Raw genomic sequence first — 12,813 nt, forward strand, 5'->3', positions numbered from 1 at the left:
TTTGTAAACAAGGTTCTTAGTTCAATAGAACTTCTTTCTGTCATTGTAGTAGCATACGGCTTCTTTAATGGGAGGTTTTTTTTTGTTTTTGTTTTTAAGAGGGGGTTTTAGAGGGGGTTTCTGTTTAGTTTCTACAGGATTCTTAATTTTCCTCATTTACTACCCTCACTTCACCTTCATTAAAACATCTGCAAAGAGCACGTGTCTTCTCTATTTTCGCTTCTCCTCCAGAAGTAATGATTCCCTGAGGTTATTGCTGTGGCACACTTACCACTTAGTCCCTTCCCCTTAGCTAGTGCTGCAGTTTACCAAGTTCCAGGTTTCTGTTCCACACATTAACACTTGCTAAGTTAAATTTTCTCTTTCTGAGGGTTAAGGAGCTGCTTCATGCATAATCTCTTTCATCTTTCTTATGGAGTCATTTAAGTCTTTCTTCTCCCTCTTCTCATAGATTTGTAATCTCAGTTGGGACTCCAACTGAGTCTGTTGGGATTTTCTGTTGGGATTTTCTATACTTATAGATAATTTGAAGAATATAGTGATCTCTGTGTGGGATTTTCTGTGGTCAGATGTGATTTTATTTGTATTTGTAGGTGATTTTATAATTTGGGGAATGAGGCATGGGAAGTCTCAAATGCATGTGGCTGCTCTTTCCCAATTTGATCTCAAATGACACTTATATTTTGGTCATTTTTTATGATCATTATATGCATTTTACCTGTTTTTATTAATAATCTAAAACAAGGAGTAATATAATTTCCTCATGTTAAATAATTACTCTATTTCTGAAATAAATCCTATTTGGTAATACTTGATTATATTTTAATTTGCTGATGGGTCAAATTTAAATGGATATATTTTAGGATTTTGGGATATATCCATATTCATAAGTGATACTTCATATTGTTTTCTTTTTTGTGTGGTATCATTGTTAGATTTTGGTTGGGGGGATAGTCTAGCTTTATAAAAGTAATTGGATAACTTTTGTGAAATGTTTTAATCATTTGTCCTATTCTTTCCTGAAAGGAATGAAGAAAATAAGTAATAACCTTGATTAATTTGCTTATAAATAATTTTGGTATATTTGAAAAATAATTATAGTTGTTTTTTCTTGAGTCAATTTTAATTATGGGATGTTTCCTTGACAATAATTCATTTATTAAGATTTTTCAAATTAATTATTATAGAGTTGTGTTTATTATCTATCTAAACTTGTGAACATTTTCCTTATTTGATATACACTTTCTCTTTTTCAATGTAACTATTTATGCATCCCATTCTATTAACCCAGACTTGCCAGAAGTTTGTTTTTGTTTAGGTATTTTCAAAGAACTGAGATTTTTTTTCCCTTTACCAATTCTATATTTATAAATTTTAAATTATGAATTTTTACTTTATTATAACTTAAACTTTAGTAGTTTTCATTGGGGTTTTATTATTTTATTTATTGAGATGAATGCATGTTTCCTTATTTTACTTTAATAATTATAGGCCTTAAAAATTCACATTTTTTTTAAAGTTTCAAAAACAATTTTCTTGTAGTTCTTCATCTTTATTTTTTAAATAGAATGTATGTTTAGTTTTTATTTCTTCTTTTGCTCTAAAACTAGTTTAGGAGGGTTTGCTCTTTTTAATTTTTGTTCGCTTATTGTTAATTTTCAAGTGGTTTGAGATTTTATCTTGTAGTTGCTTAAAATACTTTTATTAATTTTAGTTTCATCATATTTTGAACAGGTAATTTGTTAAGTATTATTTATTTTATGTAGAAATTAAGGAGTTTCAGGGGGTACCTAATATATTATCATATTTTCTAATTTACCTATGAGCCCTCACTATCTGTAGGAAACAAATTTATCTAAGTAAACTTTATTAATTATACTATTTATATTGTATTTAATACTTTACAAATTTAGAAAAGTAAGTAATTTAGCCACAATTCAAAATTAGCAGATTCTATGCAAGAGTCCAAACTTGGCATTTTTGTAAAAATTGGAATATGTAGCAATACATTTTCATGGATCTGAGAGGCAGCTGCCCCTTTAGAAAGTGCAGGAAATTTCCAATTAACTTTAGCTCTCACCATGCAAGCACAGTGTATGCATATGCACTTATATCCAATTTCACTCATTTATCTTTGCCTGTTCTCTGTTAAGTATTTCAGTTTATAATCCTCCACTCTTTCTTGATGTTATTAACCTAACCTATCACCATGGCAGATTACAAAAACAACCAGAAAATTCTTCCCATTTCCATACACATGCCCTGTTGCCATGTGACCCTACAGCTCTTCCCACAAGGTGGTCCAGCCTATTTCCCTATCCTTTTGATCTGGGATTAGCCAGTGATGTGGCACTCAGTGGGAGAGAAGCATTATGATACAAGTAGAGCCTTGAAAGGTTTGCTCAATGGAGCTTGCCCTTTATCTTGCTGTGCTTGGAACCCTGGACCACCATGTGACTGAACACTAACTTGCCTGCTGGAGAACAAGAACCCACGCAGAGGATAACAGTGGTGCCACTGAGCCTCAACAGTGAGTAGACAGTCGAATGTTATGCTTTCGGTTGAGCTCACGGCTTGCTCTTAGCTGCACTCTGTACTCTTCCAAATTAGGGCAATTTATGGCATTTGTACAGAGTACCTGGAAAGCTAAAATTTCTTAGGACTGTGCTTTCCTGAAATCTGACAACTTCTGGTTGATGAGAGCCACCCTTCCTTAATTTACAGTAATGTATTTAATTTTCTTCTGTTATAGTTATTTGAATGTATCATTTGAAAATTTAAAAAGGGAGGTTGGATGCTTATATTTGCTTGAAAAAGTGAATAGGAGTCTCACAAATTGCCCCAAAGTTTATGACCATAGTTTGTAAAAATGTCTTCCAAACTCAGTAGACATATAGGAAGAGGAGCATCTTGGCAAGGCTCAAATATGAGAGGGTAGTGAATATTGTCAGCTAATTAGAAAGTTTTTTTCCCCAAGTTTTAGCTGTTAAAAATGTGGGAATAGGGATTTTCTAGCTTAGATTTCCAATAAAATATGTGAATTTGTCAGATAAGTTAAACCATATGAGTCCATTTAGCTCAACATGTAAACCGGCTCAATGTAAAAACAAAACACAACAGAAAAGCATATATATTACAGCACTGGCTAATAAGGTTGGCATTGATACAATATAGAAAAGCAAACCTAAGAAGAAAAATAAATTTGAATATTAAATTGTAAAAGCAATATTACAAATACATTCTAGTTTTTAAAGGGAGAAAACATAAAACCTGCCTATTCTTTTCTTACAAGTAGAAGAAATGCCCACAATATCACTGGCTGAAACATCATATAGAAGTTCTATAACTAACAGAACCAGGCTGATGAAGCTTCTAGTGTTAGGAATCAGACTAATTTTCTCTTGTTGCTCTGCTCTCCTTGGTACATAGCTTTCAACTCATGATTTAAGATGGTTGATCGAGCTCCAGCCATTCTACTGACATTTTAGTGAGGAGGAATGACGAGCATCAGAATAAAAAGAATCCTTGCTTTAAACAAAGCTTTGTATTATACTTCTATTTAATTTCCATTGGCTAGAACTTAGTCACATGATCACACTATCTCCAGAGAATAGCCAGGAAATATATATTATGGCCAGTCTGTATCTAGCTATAACTCAGGAGCTGTATTACTAAAAAAGAAGAGAATAGATATTTAAGGACAATTAGCAGTCTTTTCTACATTTCCTCATAGATAACCATTGTTTCAAGATTGATGTAAGTTCTTTAGACTCTTTTCTGTTTTTACATATTAATGTATATTTTCCCCCAAATTTAATATAATAATATAATCTTTGAGTAAAACACACACACACACACACACACACACACACACACACACACCCCACAAAGAACTAGTCAGTTTTTTTTTAAATTTTTTTTAATGTTTATTTATTTTTGAGACAGAGAGAGAGAGACAGAGCATGAACGGTGGAGGGTCAGAGAGAGAGGGAGACCCAGAATCTGAAACAGGCTCCAGGCTCTGAGCTGTTAGCACAGAGCCTGACGCGGGACTCAAACTCATGGACCACGAGATCATGACCTGAGCCGAAGTCGGACGCTTAACCAACTGAGCCACCCAGGTGCCCCAAGTCAGTTTTTTTTAAAGCTGCACAGAACTTTAAAGAACTATTTTTGTCACCTTTAAATTATCAGCACATAAAAGATGGTAGGCACGCAACAAGTGTTTACTGATTATGATGATATTCTGATTAATTCAATCATTCCCTTTTAATGATTTTTAGAAATCTTCCTTTTTCTTGCTATTATAATGAATAGATGTTTAATCTTACAACTTAGTGCATATTCAATTGAAAAATATTTCTTGGAGCTTGCCACACTGATATTTCTAGAAATGAATGTTTTATTATTTTAATAGATGATGTTTTGTCACTGACACCCACCATAGTGACAAAAGCAGTATTATTATTATTATTATTATTATTATTATTTTGAGAGACAGAAAGAGAGAGAGAGACAGAACACAAGTCGGGAGGGACAGAGAGGGAGACAGAATTTGAAGCAGGCTCCAGGCTGTGAGAACAGAGCCCGGCACAGGGCTTGAACTCACAAACTGTGAGATAATGACCTGAGCCTAAGTCAGACGCTTAACCAACTGAGCCACCCAGATGCCCCACAAAAGCAGTATTATTAGTTTAGTTTCTATATTGTCACTCTTATCTCTAAGCCTCTTCCAAGAAACCACACGCCATCTTTTCTCCAATATTCTCTCTCTTCATCAGGCCCCATGCCCATTCACATAATGATCTAATTTTAAAGTCCTTCTAGGAACAGTTTAGTTTTCAGTAGTCTCCAAACCCCAGCTTTTCTTTTTCAGTTTAAATATTTTGGCTTAAGTATTTAAATTTATATTTTATTTATATAAATATATTTTCTCTCTCTCTCTCTCTCTCTCTCTCTCTCGTATTTTTACCGGAGTTTATGGCATTTCCCTCCCTGGAGCTTACCATTATTCTTCCTTTGTCTGTTTTTTTTTTTCCTGTATCTCTTATGTAGTACTTATCCTATAAATACCTGTTTTATCTTCAAATTATAAAATTCTTGAAGCAAGAGCTTTATGTTCATTGTCCTCTATCCTCCTAATAAGTATTTTTCACACTGCTTTGCCCACAGTAGATTTGAAAAACAAAAACAAAAACAAAAAACAAAAAGTCTTTGGACTTGAATGTTCTATGTTATATGGTGAAGGAAATATGTGTTTTTATACAAACCTAAATTTTGGCAGAAAAGGAATAGGTGTCAGGCAGTGTGCTGCCAAAGAAAATCTCTGTTATTATGAAGAAGTCATTGTTTTTATGTTTTTTCCCATATCAAGCCATTAGCCAGAGCTTCCAACTTAAGTAGCCTAGGTTTTAATGTTTTCAGTCCTCATATTGAGGCACACCTCCACATATGCTTGCTGGACAACCTTGTACAAGAGGTATCACTACCCTATTAACACTGAGGACAGGTCAGAGGCTATGAGAAGGTGAATAGTGTGCCCAATGTTATAGGTGAAAAAAATTGTGGAGTTGGCCATGCCCACCATAGTGTGCTTGCTAAATATGATAAATTGTTTTGCTTTTAGAGTTTCTGATCTCTTTCCCCTAACTGCCTGCCTAATATTTATTCACTAATCATTAAAAAAATTGGCATGTATATGCTTTTAAATTATTACTCTTATTTTTCTGACTTTTGATTTGCCCCTAAGCAATACTCATACTAGGAAAGTAATTAGGACATAAAGATTAAGACATGTTAGTGGATATGTATGTATATGAATGAGCAATTAAGGCATTACAGGCAATTATAAGAATCTGAATAATTCTCACACTGAATAACTTGGAAAAACTCTTGGAAGGTTTTGGGGAGACAGTGGTACGATCTGACTTACATTTTTAAATAATCCATTTGGCAACTGTGTTGAAAATAGATTACAGTAAGAAACAGCTACAGCATGATAAGTAGTTAAGAGGCTATGGAAGTAGTCACAAAGAAAGAAAATGGTGGCTTGCACCAGTGGGTAGTGGTGGGGTTGTGAGAAATGCTCATATTTAAGATATATCCCAGATTTATAGCCAGAAAAATCTGTTGGTGCATAGTGTATGAGGTATGGCAGAGAAAAGAGAAGTCAGAGTAATTTATAGGTTTTGGACTGAGTAAACTAAAGATTGGAGTTGCCATATACTATAACAGGGAAGGCTTTAGGTAGAATAGGTTGAGGAGAGTGAAATCAGGAATTCTGTTTTGAGCATATAATGTTTGGGATACCCATTAGACATCTAAGAGAAAATGCTGAGTAGGTCGTAAGAAATATGAGTCTGCAGTTCCAGTGAGATACCTGGGCTGAAGAAACAACTTTGGAAATGGTTAACTCATAGATGATAATTAAATTCTTGAGACTGGATGAGTTCAGCAGAAGCTGAAGAGTAGACAGTAAAGAAAGTATTGGATGTATGTTGGATCTCTCCATCTAGTCTGCATATTGCCCCACCTCTCATTTAGCTATCTAGCTCTTGGAGAACAAGAATTCTGTGTTTGATATTTTATGTATTCCCCATAATGCCAGCTATACATTAGGCCCCAATAAATACTTACTTAATGCTGAGTGAAAAGCAAGCTACAAAGTTATTTATAAATTGCAGTGGTTCAGGCATTTATCCTGCAGCATTAAAAGGGATTGAAAAATAATACCAATTCTGCAATTCCCAAGAGGGAATGCTGCCATCTTCAAAGAAAAGGATCATCAGAAGGAGTTTTTTTAGTGATGTAGAGACTTTTTCAACTTTGTGAGAGGTCATTTTAAGGCTGCTTGTGAACAGAGCATATAGAAGAAATCTCTGCCTGAAATGCCTAAATTGCAAATCCACAAATCAATGAAATGCAAACCAAGGATAATGACTACAATTGAGTGGATTTTTATTTTCATTACAGTAAAATTTTCAGTCTAGAATTCACTTAAGACTGCCATGATAGATGTTTTTAGAGCTCCAGATCAGGAGAAGGTAAGTTCTCTGTAAATGAGAAAGAGCTAGCTCCCAGAAACAGTTTGCATGTAGGAAGTGAACCTACACTTGCTATTCTCCTAGTGATTCTGTGCAGTATTAAGTGAAATATGCAATGAGTATGAGACACAGTCGGATGTCCTCAGACAGGTATCGGGAGCCTCTCCCTTGATACACCTCCCTTGGTCACCTCCTCCCTTGATACAGTTGAGACTTGCTAGATGCTCAGTTTTTGTTTGTTTTTTGATCAGGGAAATCTCTATTTATTTTAAGGCCTGTCACTATAATGTCATCAAATTACAAAGAGAAACTCAAAATGATTAAGACTTAAAACAGCTGAAATCTATAGTATCCAAATGACAGGCAAGAGTAAACTCCAATCATCTCTCAATGTATGGCTCTATTTCTAAATATTCTAAATATCTTGATATTGGTATATGAATTTAAAGCAAATTCCTCAAATGGGAATGGTACATTCACTGCTAGATATAAGCAAATTTTTAAAGGATTCTAAGTATGATTTTGATGTTGTAATAAGGATGTTTTCGTTTCTGTTCAATATTAAAGTTAATCTTTATATTTAGTAGATACAGTACCCAATATTGCAGAAGCACAGAGAAAGAGGGGGCTCATTCTCTATTACACCAACTACGTTTCTAGGCCACAATAAGTTTTTATTATACTCTTTTGCTTGAGTGTGTTTTTCTGTTTATAATTTCCAGATTAACACAGAATGAGCATCCTAATGGAATTAGCATCCTGAATAAAAATGACCAATCAACCTAACTACAATGCCCTGAGATTATGTGTATAGAATTATACAGAATTTCATAGTTAAAATGTTCTTTGAAAATTACTTAGAATATCTTCACTCAAAACTGCACTCTCCTGTATGCCTGGAAGTTATTTTACTTATTAAATTTACCCCCAAACCATAACCAGAGACAGATGAAAATCTAGGGTAATAGATGGCAGGGAGAGTCAACGGTGAATTTCAGGATTTATATATATCCCTAGTTATGAGATTTTCTCATCATAGGACTGGTCTTTATATCACCTTAGTTTGGATTGATGAAGTAGTCTGTTAATGTATAGCCTATAACCCACCATATCTTTTTAAGTCTACAGATATTTTTACTGAATTTTGGGTTGTCCTTGCCTATAAGTTCTCTTTAAACCTAAGAGACATTCCTGGACAGTATCATTCCATTTGGTAAATATTCTCTGTTCTTTAGCTTTGATTCAAGACTTATTATTCACTAGTTATCTGTACTTGCCATCTATTAGACCAAGTACTTAATGATTCAAGTACTTTATCTGATTGAATTGCTCCTTACTGTTTGCAATGTCTGCCAATTAAATATCACCTGCAAATTTAGAAAATTGCTCCTAAAGCCATTCACTAAGTCATTTTAATCTACATAATTTATTTCCTTTCACAGATCTCTTTTTATCCTTTTCCTTCATCAGTGTTAAAATCCTTCCTTATCAACAACAAATATTTGTGGGCATTTTCTTCTTCTCTACTCACACACCCACAGCTTGTATGATCTCCTATATCTATGCCCTAACTCCATCCTATATGCATATACAGTGGATTATTTTTGAACACTCACCATTCAGATACATTCTTATAACCATATGTACTTTTTGAACTTCATGACTGACTATAGCTGACTTACTCTGGGAAACTCAATTAGTCCATTAATACCTGTTTAGTTTACATTAAGAATTACAATCTTAGTCATTGTCCTATTTAAATTCTCTATAAGGACTTCCTTTCTCTATACACATTTTATCCTGAATCCCTTTGCAAAGCTACTTTTTCATTTCATATCACTGTATAGGCATGTGCGCAGGGGAGGAGTTCTTTGGTGAGTAAAGTCTCATTGGTGAATACAAATATTTCTTTGTTTTTTTTTTTCTTGTTTTTGTGGTTTAAGTATTTTCTTTTTTTCTTTTTTTTTTCAATATATGAGATTTATTGTCAAATTGGTTTCCATACAACACCCAGTGCTCATCCCAAAAGGTGCCCTCCTTAATACCCATCACCCACCCTCCCCTCCCTCCCACCCCCCATCAACCCGCAGTTTGTTCTTAGTTTTTAAGAGTCTCTTATGCTTTGGCTCTCTCCCACTCTAACCTCTTTTTTTTTTTTTTTCTTCCCCTCCCCCATGGGTTTCTGTTAAGTTTCTCAGGATCCACATAAGAGTGAAAAGTGGATACAGATATTTCTAAGCATGGTTTGCAATAATGGAAAGATACACTGGAACTGTGTAAGGATCTTTTGCATCATGGGGTGTCTGTAGGCACCTCACTAAGAACCCCCTTCATCTACAAGCATGGCTCCTGTACATTGCCATCTCCTGATCCCAGTGGATGGCTTGCTCAAGAGGCAGCTTTGACCTTTTCACAGCTAACTCCTTCTGCCTTGTCTAAGACCAAGGGATACATTCCAAACTTTACTTCTTAGGGAATGGAGATGAATATGGTGGTAACTGTCATGCCTCCTGAAATTTGTTCTGGTGGCACTGATAGGCCCAATTTTATGGGGCCTATCTTTATGCCTGATGTTTTCCCAACTGCTCTTAGCATTCCCCTTTCCTGTGTGGATGAGCAAGGGGGCAACTCACCACATACTGAAGTCTTCTGAACTCTCCTCCCAAAGTGGGCTCTCTCTTCCCTCTAGCTTTTTTGTTTGTCCTAGGAGCAAAATAACACCAGCCCTCCTATCCGGGCTCAGGTGCAATAATTTCAGACCTTAAACAATCATTTAGTGCATGATCTTCATATTAATCCAACAATCCCAATTTCATTGTTATAATGGAGGTTACAGGAATATCTATATTTCCTAAACTTAGGGGCCTGAGACATCATTGTCATGGGTTCCAGATGCATATTTACTAATTGTTCCTAGACAGTAATTCTAGAATGTTCTTCAGGTACAACAAATCAAAATGTCTACAGCCAAGCTGTATATCGTGTTTGTCCCTTCCCAGTCTTCCCTCTTTCTAATGCCCTATTTCTGTCATTGAGTGTCTGTCTGCTCATTCTCCTCTGCCAAATTTCCCACCAAATCTCAATGCCTCCTTTTCTTCTCCTCCAAGTTATCAACTTCTAGTAATTATATCTTGGGATATTTATTGTTTTCTCAAAATCATTCTTTTTATTAATCTCCTATTTCTGTTGGTTTAGTTTAGGCACTCCTTTAGTCTTCTCCAAATTGTTGGAAAAGTCATCTGTCTTTTTCCTTCTTCACTCCATGCATCCTTGGGCCTACCTCAGCTATCTTTCTTAAACACAAATTAAATCTTATTTTTCTCTTATGTAAAAACTTTTCATATTTTTCACTGGCTAAGTGATAAAGTTTAAACTCTTTAGCATGGTAAACATGCTTTTAGAATTATCTTATTGTTTCCTCTCACACTCCTACTCATCTTGGAGACCTAGCTCAAATTTCTCCTCTTCTGTGAAATCTTTTTAGCTTCCCAGGTGGAGGTTGCCACTTCACCCCTGTGTTGCCATGGCATCCTGTGTTTATTACTCTAAGGCATTTATCACACTGTGTTTTAATTATTTATTTACGCACGTGTCTTCTGCATACACTATGAGATCTTGAAGGCAGGAACAATGTCCTCCATTCTTTTGAATCTATGATGTTAGGCGCAGTGCCCAGAATATAGCATGCATTCAAAAATGTGTGGAGATGAACAGATGAATATAGGGCATTCTGCTTGACATACAGAATAAACACAACATCAACCCTCTGTTTCAAAAAATGCAAAGAAAAAGTCTCCCTCTGTCTCTGTCTCTGTCTCCTTTCTCTCTCTGTGTCTATGATCCAAAGGGGCAGTTTGAAAAGTGGAAAAGATGTACTCAGAAGACAGGATTACCAAGATATGGGAATGGTTTGAAAGCCTTATGAGTTTAACTGGGGTTGAAAATTTAGGAAGATGAACAGAGTAAAGACAGTCAAGGCAGATTGAAGCTGAATGATATGGAGTATGATAAAAACGTAAGAAGGAAGTGACACACAGATTGCAGAAAATAATACATGCCTTTTTCAGGAGTTTTAAGTTTTTTAGAAAGGGAAAGAAAAGACAGGTTTTTGAGAAAGAAAAGTTTTTGACTTTAGATGTACAAAAGTTTTTAGCTACTGTCCAAACCCATTTCCATTTAATCTTATTTTTTGTCTTCTACTCATACCCATTCTAACTCCATCTAAACCTTCTTTGAATGTGCAGGTCCTAAAAGCCTGTGTTGAACTGTTTCCGAGTATTATTTCCCTCACTGGTATGTGGCTTGGTTTATTAAATACTTTTCTGGCAAAACTTACATTAGAACTCTCTTCCCCTCTGTATACTGGTAAGGGCATCAAGCATTTGGATTCTAGATGCAAACTGCATGCCTGGGTTTGAATCATGAATTTTCCACAACTTGGCTAAGACCCCGGGCAAGTTACTTTACGTCTCTCTAACTCTGTTTCATCATCTGTAATATTGGTATAATAGTAGTGTCTACCTCATAGGGTTGCTGTGAGTATAGGGAGCTAATGCATGCTCCCTAATGTACACTGTACATTGTAAAGTATGTACAATTGTGTCAGCAACAGTAAGCTTTATATAAGTGCTAATAATTATTATTTGGTTAATTTCAAACGTTACTTTTTTTAAAATTCCCTATGGTACCTGCATTAATTGCCAATGCTGTCATACACATTGTTCACTGAAGTTTGTACCTCTAATTCTAATGATGCTCTGTTTTTCTAAAAAACAGGCATATAAAATGGGTCCAAGTTATATAACACAGAGCTGCCACTTTTTCCTTATAGAAGCACTAACTACTCATATCTTATATACTTATCTTTTTAAAAAACTTTTTAAAAAAATTTTTTTTAACGTTTATTTATTTTTGAGACAGAGAGAGACAGAGCATGAATGGGGGAGGGGCAGAGAGAGAGGGAGACACAGAATCGGAAGCAGGCTCCAGGCTCTGAGCCATCAGCCCAGAGCCCAAGGCGGGGCTCGAACTCACGGACCGCGAGATCATGACCTGAGCTGAAGTCGGACGTTTAACCGACTGAGCCACCCAGGCACCCCTTTAAAAAACTTTTTAAATGCCCTACTCTATTACAGTAGATTTCCTTTTAGATTTATGTTGTCTATCAGTTTCCTCTTGAAACTCTAAGTTCGTATCTTTTGTACCTTTATCTACTGGGTTCCTTGTATTTTCTTATAGATTTTATGACCTCTCTGTGTAGAAATAAAACAATGATGTTAACAATACATCATACTTTTGAAAATATTCTCTGGCCTGTTGTTTGTAATTTAATTTAGTTATTGTAGTTTTTGACTTATTGGTGATTTTAATGTTTATATACATGGAACTACTGATCGTTTCCATGTAATTTATTCCATTACTTTAAACCTCTGAAGGATACCTTTTGTTTTGCCTATCTAATATCCATTCTTCCCATTTCTAATAACAGCATGCCAATTTTCTTGGGGAATCGGCATTCCCTGATGCTTACTTCCTCTGTGCTTGAGGTAGGCACATGGTGCTGGCCTGGCACTGAGGGCACGGCCCTTTCCAGCTGTGCCTGCACTGGCATGTGTATGAACCTGAGGCTCTTTGCTAGAACTGTTGGTAAAAGAGAATCTGTTTATACCGGGAGATCAAAGAATGAAATCTAAGTCTGCCAAAAAGTCACCTTGCTAACAACAAAGGGCAGACTGCCCGAGAAATGAGACAACGCAAAGGAAAGTGGCAC

General features: G+C 35.5%; 1 protein-coding gene and 1 long non-coding RNA gene across 3 annotated transcripts in view; one reads left to right on the forward strand and one right to left on the reverse strand.

Moving 5' to 3' along the window:
• The window catches only part of GRID2 (glutamate ionotropic receptor delta type subunit 2), a 1,432,440-nt gene that overhangs the window by 303,073 nt on the left and 1,116,554 nt on the right, over window positions 1-12,813 (reverse strand). The window lies entirely within an intron of this gene.
• The window catches only part of LOC109275855 (uncharacterized), a 50,014-nt gene continuing 39,536 nt past the window's right edge, over window positions 2,336-12,813 (forward strand). The window contains exon 1 of the long non-coding RNA XR_002084413.2: window positions 2,336-2,530. This is a non-coding gene — a long non-coding RNA (uncharacterized LOC109275855). The remainder of the gene's footprint in view (window positions 2,531-12,813) is intronic.

This window comes from Panthera pardus, unplaced genomic scaffold (genome assembly GCF_024362965.1).
Source record: "Panthera pardus isolate Hobbes unplaced genomic scaffold, ASM2436296v1 HiC_scaffold_13, whole genome shotgun sequence".
Classification (NCBI taxonomy): Eukaryota; Metazoa; Chordata; class Mammalia; order Carnivora; family Felidae; genus Panthera; species Panthera pardus.